Below are 14309 nucleotides of genomic sequence, written 5' to 3' on the forward strand. Positions count from 1 at the left end.
TCCATTCCTTGTCCCACTTGACTTGATCAGAGGACACTTATTCCGCAGATGGTCAGGCGACCCACAAGCATAACATTTACGGGGATTGACTGGTCGGCGAGGTGGAGGCCGAGTGTTACTAAAGGAAGGCGGGGGTTCTTTCGCCACACGCAAGGAATCGGCATACCTAACGCCTTCCGCAGAGACGGCTAATGCTTCCAGTTCAGAGAAGGTTTGCGGGCACGCCGCGAAACACAAATATGACCTGTAGGGTGGTGAAATCCCTTCGACAATAGCTTGCACGATCTGATCCTCAGGGAAGTGGAGAGCAAACACCCTAGTATAAAACTTAATGTCCTGTATGAAATCAGCCAAGTTTTCATCCAAGCGTTGTACACGGTAATAGTACTTCTGAATAAGGGAGGACCTGGCCCTAGCCGGGATGAAGTTAGCTAGCAAATGGGCATGGAAATCCTCAATAGATGATTGCTCGGCAATGGCTCTAACTATTTTGTCAGATAGAACACCAATAGCATAAGGATAGATAATTTGCAAAATTTGACATGGGGAGAGAGAAAACACAAGAGCATGATCCTGAAATTCCACTAGAAATCTTAAAAATGAAATTACGTCACTGGTGGTGTTTACGGAAAACTTAGAGATACCTCTAAGCAACATTGCCAATGGATGAGGCAAGCTACTAAATCCGGGTGACATAGTAGGTAAAGGTTTCAATGGCAAGGAAGTCAATTCAGAACGGATGTTACTCAATGATGCACGATGTTCAGATTCGTTGTTCGATGGGGCAGAGATAGTTTGAGCAGCAACGGTTATCCTATTGACTTCTCCCTGAGGAGGCTCTTCCTCGTTACCTACATTCACCGTGGCGGGTTGATCAGTTTTGGGAGGAGCTTCGCCGGTTAGCAATTGAGTGACCTTATTAGACAATTCAGAAATAGTTTCAAGGAGCGTATTAGCTTGCTTCCTCTGAACGTCATTCACCTTTAGAGACAACAGATCATTAACTCTATTTGCAAAGTGATACAGCCTGCCTTGCACACGCTTAATTTGATTAGGAGATGGATCGTTTTCATCAAAAAAGCTGACTACCGATGCAAGCCCAGTAATATTCTCGACAATCGTGGAAAGAGAGTCATCAATTTCTTTCTCTCCCAAATTGGGGATGGAAATGGGCAAATCAAGGGACTCTCTAAGCTTGTTAGTGTCTATTGCAACCGTGCCTCCAGATTGAACGTTTCTGATAGTTAACTCATATATCAACTCCTCTTTGCGCAAGTAGTTAAGGAGGAGAACATCGCGAGGGCCGGGCATGATGACAGAACAATTTTGAAAAACTCAAAAAATTCCAGCAACTGAGAAAATTGTTAGAGTTCGAATCAAAGCAATGTTTAGCCGTCAAAAGGGGCTAAATTGAGACCCATTCAACCACGCTCTGCTACCACTTGTTACCGTGTTTTTGTGGTAGGTAGGCGTGAAAGAAGGTGCTGGGTGGTGAATGGATCTCAAGCTACTAAAGAGAAATTAATGTCAAAATTTAACAAGGTTATATTTTCTTTTCAAAAACCAAGCAATAACAGACATGGCAGGTACAATGTAGCAAATCAACGGGGAGTCACAATATTTACAGGATTTGGGCTTCGAGCCCCGAAAACACAATGCTTGGGCAATCAGCCCAGTTTTACCTCAAAGACGCTAGTTTCAACAGAGGGGCAGAAAACCCCATTCATACCTCGGAGCCCTTGCTCCAAATTACACTAAAAAGCCTCCACGAGGCATATGACACTCGATTTTCAAAAGAGCCCCACGCTCTCAAAATTTAAGCCTCTCAAAGGCCACACCAAACTCTACCTTCAAGCTGTCCTCAACGGACCAAAACACAGGGGAGAAATACCCAATCTACTGAGGTCTAATAAATGAAAAGAAGGTTAATTACGTGACCTCTAAAATCACAATTTGAGAGGAGGCGAACTTGCACTCCTTAATACACTTTGTTTCTAAGACCTACGTTGGCTCTTAGGCCGCTGATGCAAGGGCTAATCCCATACTACTGAGGTGACTTAAAAAAAACACAAACTTACATTACATTACTGAAGAATAGGTTGCGAAAAATAAGTTCACCTCAAAACAATGTGAGTGGGAGCTCGAGAGGGTTAAGCACTCTCTATCCCGATATGTAGTTTGAAAGATAGAATAGATACCAGTTGCTTTTACATTTGAAAGGAAAGTTACATGGTGGAAGACCTAGAACCCGCCGCGAGAGTTAAACTGCCAACTCTAGCTAGAAAAGATGTTATTAAGAGGCCATTACCTGAAGTTGAACAGCTGGCGCTTCCCGCCTCCTGCTATGTACTTTACACACTGAGAGATGGAACAAAAGTGGCCCCGAGACCCTAAAATCAGCAGTTTATATCCTCTCGCGGAAGATTCTAGGCATTAGGGGAAAGAAAACACCCTCCCACAAAATTTTTATTGGTTCGGGAAAAGAAACCCCTACATAGAGGAAAAAGAAACACATTATTGGTGGAAAATTAATTAAAGAAATTCGGGATTGGCTAGATCCAAACTAAGGGGAAAAAGAGGGGTATACAGCCAACTTAAACAATGACAGAAGGAAATTTAACAAAGAACAAACTCTTGAAATAAAAATTTCTCCAACAAAATAGTTCTTTGACTCCGCACTAGGTTGCACTATTGTTGATCTTCAGTAGTGTCCTCTAGAAGAGAAAGTTCACACTTCTTACTTCAAGCGAAACAAAAACACATCAAAAGTGACACAGTTCAAAAACTCAAAATTTTCCACGTGGTGACATCTTCTGAGAAAGTAGAGAATTAATAGAATAGATAAAGTTCAACCTTCCTCCAGAAGAGGAGTTTCAACAGGCGCAACTTTTAAATAAACGGGGTAGAGGTGTACCGCCCGGTACAATAATAATAATAATAATAATAATAATAATAATAAAGGCCAGAAAGGTCGGACTTCATATCTCCTTCCAGAAAACTGATTTTTTCTGTTAAAAACTAGACATCCATAGTCTCAATACAAAATGCGGACAAATCAACAGAGTCCCTCACTTCAAATACCTGGGCGAAATCCTCGAACCAACCGGACAAGAGAAAATAGCCCAAAACAACCGTGCCCAAAAACTCAGAAGAGCATACTGTATGGGAAAACAAGATAAATCTACAACAAAAAATGTATGTCTCTCCACCTTAAGATAACATTACAACACTGTAATCAAACCTGAGGCTTTATATGCAGGGGAAACTCTATCGCTTCATAGAATGGGCGAGCTGCAAAATATCCTAAAAGAAGAGCGAAAAATCATGAGGAAAATTTTAGGACCAAGACACACGGATAAAGGGTACCGCCTCCAAACCCGGAACTCCACAGAAAAATTATCTAATATTGCGGCAGACGTGTGGAGAAGAAGGCTAAAATTTTATGGGCATGTTTAGAGGCTTCCAGAAATCAGACTAACCCACCAAGTTCTCGAAAGAGTTGATAAACTGAAGAATTTTCCTTGGATACAATAAACAAAAGCGGACATGAAGAACGCACAAATTTAACCTGAAGAAATTTTGAATCGAAATATATATAGAAAGAAAATTGACAAGTGGGAAGTTACTCCAGAGAATGAAGTACCAAAAAGAGCAGGTACCAAGTGGACGGAAGAAAGGAAGAGGATCATTAGTCAACAGATGAAAGCATCGTCGATCCTGCGCAAACGAAATCATAAATAAAGTTTCGTGTGTTCTGAAAGAGACCATTCACGCATGATAATAATAATAATAATAATAATAATAATAATAATAATAATAATAATAATAATAATAATCATCATCATCATCATATTTCTCAGCGTATCCCGCTTGCTCAGGGTTTCTGCACGCACTGAGATGTGAAAGAGTTGTGGCCGAGGATTTAAGGTCGCATGCCCTGAAAATCCCACCCCAGCAACACCAGGAATCAAACCACAGTCTCCGGGACGTCAGGCAAGCAACTAAGCCGCTACACCCAGTTCCCCAATAACAACAATATAATGTATTGAATATATATCGTCGCTGGGCAAAGGAAACCTCGTAACTACTTCGGAGTAAAGTTTAGAGAAGAAGCCCAAAATTGGGCGATCAGCAGTTGCCGGAGAACTGTTCCTGGATTTTCCATTACTTAATGATAGCCCAATATTATTCGACCATGGGAGTTTTCTGTTCCCTTCTCAGGCAGCGCGGCAAGCCTTCGCAAGACAGATGGAGAAACGTGCTTTTCTCAGGAGTGGAATTAGGCCAACGAGGTTTGCATTGCCCATCAACGATATACGAGTATAATTATTAATGCAACAATTACTATTTTACTGTATACACTCCTACTGAAAGAATTCAAGTGAATGATAGGTTTTCGAAACAAAATATTTAAAAAGGACAATGCAGTAAGCATTTTTACATAATTAGTCAATGGAAGGTACAAAATGACACATATTTTAGAATGAATTGTTCGGATAGGGGACTCTGTTTAGTCGCAGACAAAAACACTAAGTCAAAAGAAGATTTTATTGAAAATGAGCAGGCTCAACTCATTTCTGAACTGGTCAGTGAACACTTTTAGAAGCTATGATAAATTTGCGTACCCCTAGTGGTACGCATACCACACTTTGAAAACCACTGCTCTAGACTACCAGAATATTAAACTCTTAATTTTCCACTCCCCAACTCGCAGAATGTCATCATTCATCTTCCTGATGATAGCCTCCTTTCGTGCAGCCCTCTCCCGGAGATCCCATCAGTATCAACATCATCAAGCCATATTGAATAATACTCTTATTACAAGTCAATTTTAGTCGTTCATTCTGAAAAACTGCTACGCCTTTCCGATGAACCACTCGGTCTTGTGACGGATATCCATCCAACATTGTTGCACCTACAGCCTGGCTAATTGCAACGTATTAGCCTCGCAAATTCACATGCTTCACAGGGCAGGAAGAAATGTGTACCAGATGAATTTCTTATTCCTGAAGGCAAGCACGGGTCAAGGAGGCAAATCGAACCACTGTAGCGTTTCTTTCCCCTCCTCAGGACCTTCTTAGCCTGCAAGGAATGGATTTTCTTTTATTTCTTTGTTACCTTCTTTAATTACGAATTATAACAGTATTTGAGCAATGTCACATTGAAAGAGAAACGTGTATTCAAGGCAAGTAATACGTGTGGAGGTATGTTCTAACCGGAATTCGTGTGCTCGTTACCACGTACTTCCTCGTTCTGCTTCCTGTAGATACAGCGTGGCTTATATCAGTTGGCTTTGTGGTTGTTACATTCTTAAGTTTGAAATCAGTGAGTGATTCGGTCGTAGTGAAAGTATTACAGAGCCGTATAAACTGAGACGTTTGGTGCTAGTTGCGCCTATGATTGTATCCGTTTATCAATACGTGATGATCCACCCCTTCTTCGCATGGATGCATTTTTGAATTTATGGTGATATACCTTATAACAAGGGGCGTGGCGAAGGGGGGGGGGCGTTAAACCCCAGTAACCTTCCTTGGCTTACAAAAGTAAAAATAAACGGAAACTGACAATAAGCAAGTGAAAGTCGAATAGAGAGAAAATGGTAAAACCAATAGATCTCTTGAATCTAAGAAGCCTCGAAAGTTGGATTCGAGATCGTAATGTGAACATGATGATATCATCCGTTCAGTCGAAACCGGCCATCGGCAATTCTATGAATTAGCGCTCTCCAAGTTGTCCTGTTCCACACTGCCACCTTTAGGCGTTCCAGTGTCAAAGTGGTGTCTTTTTTAACGGTGTCTAACCAGCGAGTCCTCTGGCGAACTGGTCTTCTTGTAACGCTGATCATTCCTGATTGTTTTTCCAATGCATCTGATCGCATAACGTGGCCAAAGTATGTAGTCTCAAATTCATATCTTACCAACCAATCACATACGGGGCTTGATGTGCTCTAAAACTGCCTTATTGGTGATTTTTGTAGTACTGCCAACACCAGAGTTCAAAAGCGTCGATCCTCCTCTAGTCTGCCTGTTTCAGCGTCCAACTCTCACATCCATACACGAACAGTGTGAATATAATCGCACTGACTAATCCGTACTTGGTAGCCAAACTGATATCTCTGCTCTTCCAGATTGGGGACGTGGTTATCATAGTGATTCGTCCGTCTTTTAATTTCCGGACCGCAATCTCCACTTTGACTGATTTTGGCTCACAAAAAGATGAAATCCTCCACACTCTCTACCTCCTCCCCATTTAGCTTTAGAAAAACTGTACCACACTCATCCTTAGTCATAACTTTGGTCTTCTTTAGATCGAGGCCCATTTTTTCTCTTTCATCTCTGAGGTGGGAAATTAAAAATAGATCTTCTTCTGTTTCTGAACATACCACTCGCTGTAAAACTATTCACTTTGAACATATTGTCCTTGGTCTGTATTTTAATGCTTGATTTTGTAGTGTACCGGTATTGCAATCTGAATATAAACATAATTTACTTTGTCCTTATGATAACATTCACGCATGCGCTCACCACCCACGCTCAAGCACCTTCATTATGTTCTATCATCGTTTTGTAATTATAACCTCCTCCTCCAATCGGTCGATCCTGGCTCCGCTACTGTGTATAACTCCGAATCCTTGGCTGAATGGGCAGCATAGTGGTCTTCAGTTCATACTGTTCCGGGTACGATTCGCAGGCTGGCCAGAAAGTTTAGCAGCGTTTGGTTAATTCCTCTAACTCGGAGACTGGGTGTTTGTGATCGTCTTAACACACATCTTCATTTACATACAACACATTACATAATGCGAATAACCACCATAGAAACATCCAATTGTAACCTTTTATAGGATTACAGGTGCACAATAGACAATATACACCTAATGGCCAAAAGACACTGGAAGGGGTGTCCCATTAGAAAATGTGCCGTGTATGATCCTGAGCGTTGCGGATAGCTGCGGCGTAGCTGAACAGTCTGTCACAGACACCAGTGTCGTGAAGATGACAACACGTCACGAGTTAACCGACTTTGAACATGGGATGATCATCGTCTCACATGCGAATTCGGGTTTCCGAGGTCAAAAGTGTCGAGGGTGCATCTTCAATATTGCAGAGGGAATGTTACCACCCGCCTGTTTAACGAATGGACATCACGCCGCCTCCGCAGAACTGTACCAGACATTCACTGGGCTACTGTGAGTCAGATCACCACCCAGTTGAATTTTGAGAGTCAGGAACTCATTTCTACCAGGATTGTATAAAGAGGCAACTGCACCGCATAGGCTTCACCAGGCGACGCCCAACTCGTGTCCCTTTGCTGACACCTCAACTCAGAGCTCACCGACATGCATGGGCTCGCCAACATCGGCAATAGACCATGGAACAATGGCGGCGGCGTGTGGTATGGTCCGATAAATCCCGGTTCCAGTTGCATCGAGGTGATGGGCGCGTGAATGTGTGACGTGTGCCCCATGAAGCTATGGATCCTGCGTGTCAACAAGGTTGTGTCCAGGCGGGTCTGGGAGGCGTTCTCATGTTCGCAATTAGGCCCCATTGTCCGGCTTCAGGGAGCACTGATAGGTGCACGTCATGTGGGCATTCTTTCAGACCATCTACATCCCTTTCTGACCCTAGAGTACCCTGGTGGAGATGCCATGTTTCAACAGGACAATGCGCCATATCACCACGCTGTGGTGACACTCAGGTGGTTGGAGGAGCACCCCAGTGAAATTATGACCATGGATTGGCCCTCCAAATCCCCCGATCTTAATCCAATCGAGCATTTATGGGATGATATCGATGCTGGTGTATGCTCCATGAACCCCAGACCAACTACAGAAGACCAATTGTGGGTAGCAGTGCAAGATGCGTGGGTTAAGGTCCCTCCAGAACGATTCCAACACCTTGTAGCGTCGATGCCTCGCCGTAATGCTGCGATTTCGAGGGCTCGTGGAGGAGCAATTAACATCACATTCAGTGTCTTCCCATGACGTTTGGCCACTCAGTGCACATTACTTCACATAGGTTGACGTCTGGAAGGGCATTAGTCCGTAAAACAGGGCTTAATCATCATTAGTACCAACAACAGGTACAGTATTGGGAAAAAGGCCATGGAAGAATTAGAATAAAACTTATAGGATTTACTAAGCTTTACAGGTAGATGACGTTAGGTTGTTTTCGTCCTGATGCATGTACACTTGCGTGTAGAAATCTGGCCCATACCGATAGATAGCAATAGTGGTTTTCCTTCCGTAAGGTTTCCGTACTTACCTTACTATCACCTGAATCCACCCAGTACTAACTGAAATGTCGTATGGCTTTTAGTGCCGGGATATCCCATGACGGGTTCGGCTCGCCAGGTGCAGGTCTTTCTATTTGACTCCTGTAGGCGACCTACACGTGGTGATGAGGATGAAATGATGATGAAGACAACACATACACCCAGCCCCCGTGCCATTGGAATTAACCAATTAAGGTTAAAATCCCCGATCCGGCGGGGAATCGAACCCGGGACCCTCTGAACCGAAGGCCAGTACGCTGACCGTTCAGCCAACGAGTCGGACAGTACTAACTGATTCTTTCTATGAGTGGCTTGAAATAAATCCAAGTAAATAAATATGAGTTAATGAACGGTGTTACATCGGGTGTAAAATTACAGTGGGCCAGAAATAGCCTCCCTTAATGGAGAAAATAAGCAGAACAAGTAGCTCAATGTAATATGATTGTAGGGGAAGGAATTTTAGGTACTACTAGGTTAAAACAAGGTGCACGTGCCTTCTAGCCCGCACAATGTTCCTGCAGTGAGATTTGTGTAAATATTACTGATCTGAACTATCAGAACTCCTAAATTTATGCAACTCATCTACACAAATGTCGTGTTGCTAGATGATAGTTGCGCCTTGATCAAATACGTTTGCATTCTAACCTAGTAGTGCTTAAAAATTCTTTTCTTAACAGAGAGTCGACCTTGTAGAAGTAGGTGTGATTGTTTCTCATCTTTTGACGGAGGTAAGTAACTTGTTAATCATTTCGCTAGAAGCATGCAAGAGGTGAAAGTAGGTTGATAATGAGGATGGCGGGGTTGTTGAATATTTAATTACTGTACCGAACTAAATCTCCGTGCCTTTGTGAGTCAGATGTTTTGCTCGCAAGTTTACGTAGCACGGTGAGACTTTTTCTAAGACCATTCCGGTTGCCTACATGTTAGTTCGCTCCTTTCTCGCAATGCGATATACTCCATAAATAATTCATATTATTTCACTGAAATGACGATAACTCCCACACCATTCATGTGAATTAGATAAAACATTGTCTATTAGAATAATATAGAATACTATAGTCCAATAATACGGTTATAATGATAATATAAAATCATTGTAAATAGTTATAAATAGTTGATATTTGAGGTCACGCCACTGAGCAGACGATACTCCAAAACTCCAGGCCTTCATGGGCAGGCCAATAGCCTTAAGGATATATATGTTTCAGGGAAATATTGTTATTATGATTATTATTGTTTTTTCTCCGTTAGGGTCTTCTAGTGACCACGATACAATTTCAATGCTTCACCCTCTGTTGTTGCTTCGTCCTCCTACAATACTCCTTCATCTGCTCACTATGCCTCCCTTTCTTCTCCTCAGACCATTTTGAACCTGTTTTCTTTCCCTCCCGACTTCGGAAACCTTCCATTTTTAATATTTTCTTTCTAAAAATATCTCTTTCTTTGCCGATGCTTCTTCTCTTATATTCTTGCATTCCAAATCTTTATTGACTTCATGAATCCAGGTTGTTGTTGACTTCTTGTTCCAAAGATATTCGAAGATCTGTTTGGTTAACATGTTGTCATCCATTCTGTATAAATGTCCAAAAAATATAAATCGCCTCTTCATTGTTTCTGTTATTTTTACTATGTTTCGGTATATTTCGTCATTATTTCTTGATTTTTTAAAATTATTATTATTATTGGTCATTCGAAGACTAATCCAGATCTGTCACAAGATTAGAGTTGTTATACTCTGTGTACATCATGAGATGGTCTGATTCGTGGGAGAAGATGATTAGGCTATGCTTGGAAAGTGAAGGGGACTCTGAGACGATGACGGTCGGCACTGAGATGAATAGACTTCATCAAGTATAAAATGAGTATGTCATTCGAAGGTCTGGAAGGCTTCATGGAAAAGAATAATATGTGGAGGCAATCTATTCATGCAATCGCCAGGAATGGACGTCGATTCCTTGTCATTCATATTCCTGTGTCCTCACAAATACTTAAAACATAATTATTTTATGTAACGGTAATGTCGTAGAACCTTTTAAATACGCCATTTTCTAAACATTGGTTGGATAGTAAGTTACAATACACATTTTTTTGCACCAATCTACCTACATTGAGCTGCAATCTAATCTAATATGTTATAATCTAATCTAACTCATCACTCTATTCTATGAAGTCTCGCACAATACATCAGCTCATCGAAAAATAATTGATGTAAGTATTTTTCAACAGCTACGCACCTTTACCAATGACTGACAATTTATCAACATGGAATTGCAACAGTTCTATGGCGTTTGCGTGATTTATATGACTTTGTTGATATTACTAAACATTCTCTCGGTCAGACTGAGTAATACAATTTAATTTAATTAAATTAGTTTTAAGAGGATATTGCTTAAGCTATTTGTGCATTGATTGGTTTGAAGTAGTTTTTCAAACTACAATTTCCTGTGCTATCGCCTTCGTTTCTACTTAACTACATCTTACATTTATTCGAATCTGTTTTTCATATTCATGTCTTGGCCTCTTCTAACTATTCTCACCCCATACACTTCCTCCTAAAACCAACTGAACAAGTCCCAAGTGTTTAACAATATATCGAATCAATCCATCTCTTCTTCTGGTACATTTCGTCAGATTTTCTCTCTCAACTTGTTTCAACATCTTTTCATTTGAGATCTAATCTACTGATTTTAAAGGAAACTTAAGTTTAATCTCAGTATTAGGGACGAACTCGTATTTCTATCCACACCATTTTGTTGTTGGCTACGTGATATACCTTTGTTATTTAATTCAACGATATCGAATTTCTTCAGTCTCGACCCGCATCAAAAAGATACAGCTTTTTTACCTTGCAGCTGTTGAGTAGACTAGTTAAATTTCACGTGTTGTATAATATCCACCTGAGACCCTCAACACTCTTCTTGGATAACATTCTATGAAAACGCATTGGAACAACGTTCGTCACCGCTATAGGCCTATTGATCTCAAGCCCGGAGCCCAATCTTGCAAGTGTTGGGAGAAGGAGTAAACTATCATTAGACCTTGGTTCAACTATCCCGACTGGTAGTACCTTGTAAGGACGAAATAATAGGAAAAATATCCTTTTAGTCTAGCTCCTACCACGGAGACACAATGTGATGGCAACAGGATAGTTCCCCACACACTATGCTCGCACAGTTCAGGGATGGCTGGACGAACAGTTTTCGGATCGGTGGATAGGCTCCGAGGAATTTCCGGCTTGATCCGTTGATTTAAGCCCAGCAGATTTATTTTTGAATAGCCGTCTGAAAGACAACGTGTACCGTCATAGGATCAACAGCACTTCAGAACGCGATAGTCGAGAAATTCAACAACATTCCTGTGGACATATGTCAAAGGGCTTCTGATAATGTGAAGCTGTGTCTGGAAGCATGTATAGACCTCGACGGATGCATGGTAGACCATGAAATGGAGCACTAACACAGTCTGTAGTTTTATAATTGGGTAATAAGGACTGAACTCGTATCTGCGAATCCCTTGTGTGTGACCACCGACGCTTAAGGTCCTCTCTCCTATAACTGCTGGTCGGTATTATTTCTTGTCTCGGCCTTGTTAACTTGGTATAGACGTCGTTGCGACATTTTGCTCTATACTGGAAAATAGGAGGAGTATAAGAGAAAGTGTAATAATTGACATGTGGTGTTGGCAAAGCGACTAAAATGTATCGGCAGGGTTTAAGGGGAGAGAAGACTATTTAAACGTACAGAAAGGCACCTGCCATCTATCCGGCTCGCGTTATGAGGGCTACGAGGAGTTGGCTGAGGTAATGACATGGGCATGTAGTATTTCTTTGATAGGGTCTTGGAAGTGTGGGGGTACATAGAGGTTAATTTGTGCTAGTTAAGAAGGATAGTAGACATTTCAAGAACTCTATTGTTGGGTGAGACTGCTAGGTGTGATTGTTTCACCAAAGGTAATTCATTTCCTAATTGAAACAGAAAACTGTTTTGGAATTCTTTTTTTGCAGAGGATTTTAATTTTTAGACTGGTTGTCCTTTGAGGAGGGCGTCAAGCTTCAGGATGACATCAGAAATCTAACACTACATAACAGAGTGAAGAAATCAGCCCTTACTGTTCGTTTCTAAACTCGATAGCTTGTCGACGCAACCATTATCCCATGTCTTTACCGAAGATTTAGCATCGGAACATGAAGGTACTTCGACCTTTGTCTTCCTCGCCCTCTATTTCCCAGAACCTTTCTCTCAATAAGGCTGGTCGAGAAGTTGTTATGTGGCAGTGTGTGCCTACTGAACTTGGCCTTACTTTTCCTCATCATCGGGAATAGTTCTCTCTTGCTATTGACTTCGTTCAGGACGCTTTTACACTGACTGACAGAGCAAATGCAACACCAAGGAGGAGTGGTTCGAAAGGGATGAAAGTTGGGGAAAAACAGAGTCGGCACGGAAGAATAATTGATGTTTATTTCAAACCGATATGCAGGTTACACAATGCGCACGGCATCGACTCAGTAGGATGTAGGACCACCGCGAGCGGCGATGCACGCAGAAACACGTCGAGGTACAGAGTCAATAAGAGTGCGGATGGTGTCCTGAGGGATGGTTCTCCATTCTCTGTCAACCATTTGCCACAGTTGGTCGTCCGTACGAGGCTGGGGCAGAGTTTGCAAACGGCGTCCAATGAGATCCCACACGTGTTCAATTGGTGAGAGATCCGGAGAGTACGCTGGCCACGGAAGCATCTGTACACCTCGTAGAGCCTGTTGGGAGATGCGAGCAGTGTGTGGGCGGGCATTATCCTGCTGAAACAGAGCATTGGGCAGCCCCTGAAGGTACGGGAGTGCCACCGGCCGCAGCACATGCTGCACGTAGCGGTTGGCATTTAACGTGCCTTGAATACGCACTAGAGGTGACGTGGAATCATACGCAATAGCGCCCCAAACCATGATGCCGCGTTGTCTAGCGGTAGGGCGCTCCACAGTTACTGCCGGATTTGACCTTTCTCCACGCCGACGCCACACTCGTCTGCGGTGACTATCACTGACAGAACAGAAGCGTGACTCATCGGAGAACACGACGTTCCGCCATTCCCTCATCCAAGTCGCTCTAGCCCGGCACCATGCCAGGCGTGCACGTCTATGCTGTGGAGTCAATGGTAGTCTTCTGAGCGGACGCCGGGAGTGCAGGCCTCCTTCAACCAATCGACGGGAAATTGTTCTGGTCGATATTGGAACAGCCAGGGTGTCTTGCACATGCTGAAGAATGGCGGTTGACATGGCGTGCGGGGCTGCCACCGCTTGGCGGCGGATGCGCCGATCCTCGCGTGCTGACGTCACTCGGACTGCGCCTGGACCCCTCGCACGTGCCACATGTCCTTGCGCCAACCATCTTCGCCACAGGCGCTGCTCCCTGGACACTTCCCTATGGGTATCGGCTGCGATTTGACGAAGCGACCAACCTGCCCTTCTCAGCCCGATCACCATAGGCCACCCCTCGTAAAGTCGTCTGTCTGCTGGAAATGCCTCCGTTGACGGCGGCCTGGCATTCTTAGCTATACACGTGTCCTGTGGCACACGACAACACGTTCTACAATGACTGTCGGCTGAGAAATCACGGTACGAAGTGGGCCATTCGTCAACGCCGTGTCCCATTTATCGTTCGCTACGTGCGCAGCACAGCGGCGCATTTCACATCATGAGCATACCTCAGTGACGTCAGTCTACCCTGCAATTGGCATAAAGTTCTGACCACTCCTTCTTGGTGTTGCATTTGCTCTGTCAGTCAGTGTATAAGATCTCCTTTTCTTCCAACTAATCCTCAACGCTCGTCTCCACCAAGCCTGGAGCCCAACTTTGCAAGTGATGGGAAGAAGGCATGGGAGTAAAATCTCCTTAAAACTTGGTCCAACTGGCCCGGGTGGTAGTACGTTGTAAGGACCCCATGCCAAATTTATGGTGGAGTCCTCCATGGCATCAAGGATGGACAAGATTTGATACAGAGTGCTGGAGATGGTGGAAGAAATAATTCTCATTAATGACTTACCAC

Source organism: Anabrus simplex, chromosome 3, assembly GCF_040414725.1.
Source record: "Anabrus simplex isolate iqAnaSimp1 chromosome 3, ASM4041472v1, whole genome shotgun sequence".
NCBI classification, from domain to species: Eukaryota; Metazoa; Arthropoda; class Insecta; order Orthoptera; family Tettigoniidae; genus Anabrus; species Anabrus simplex.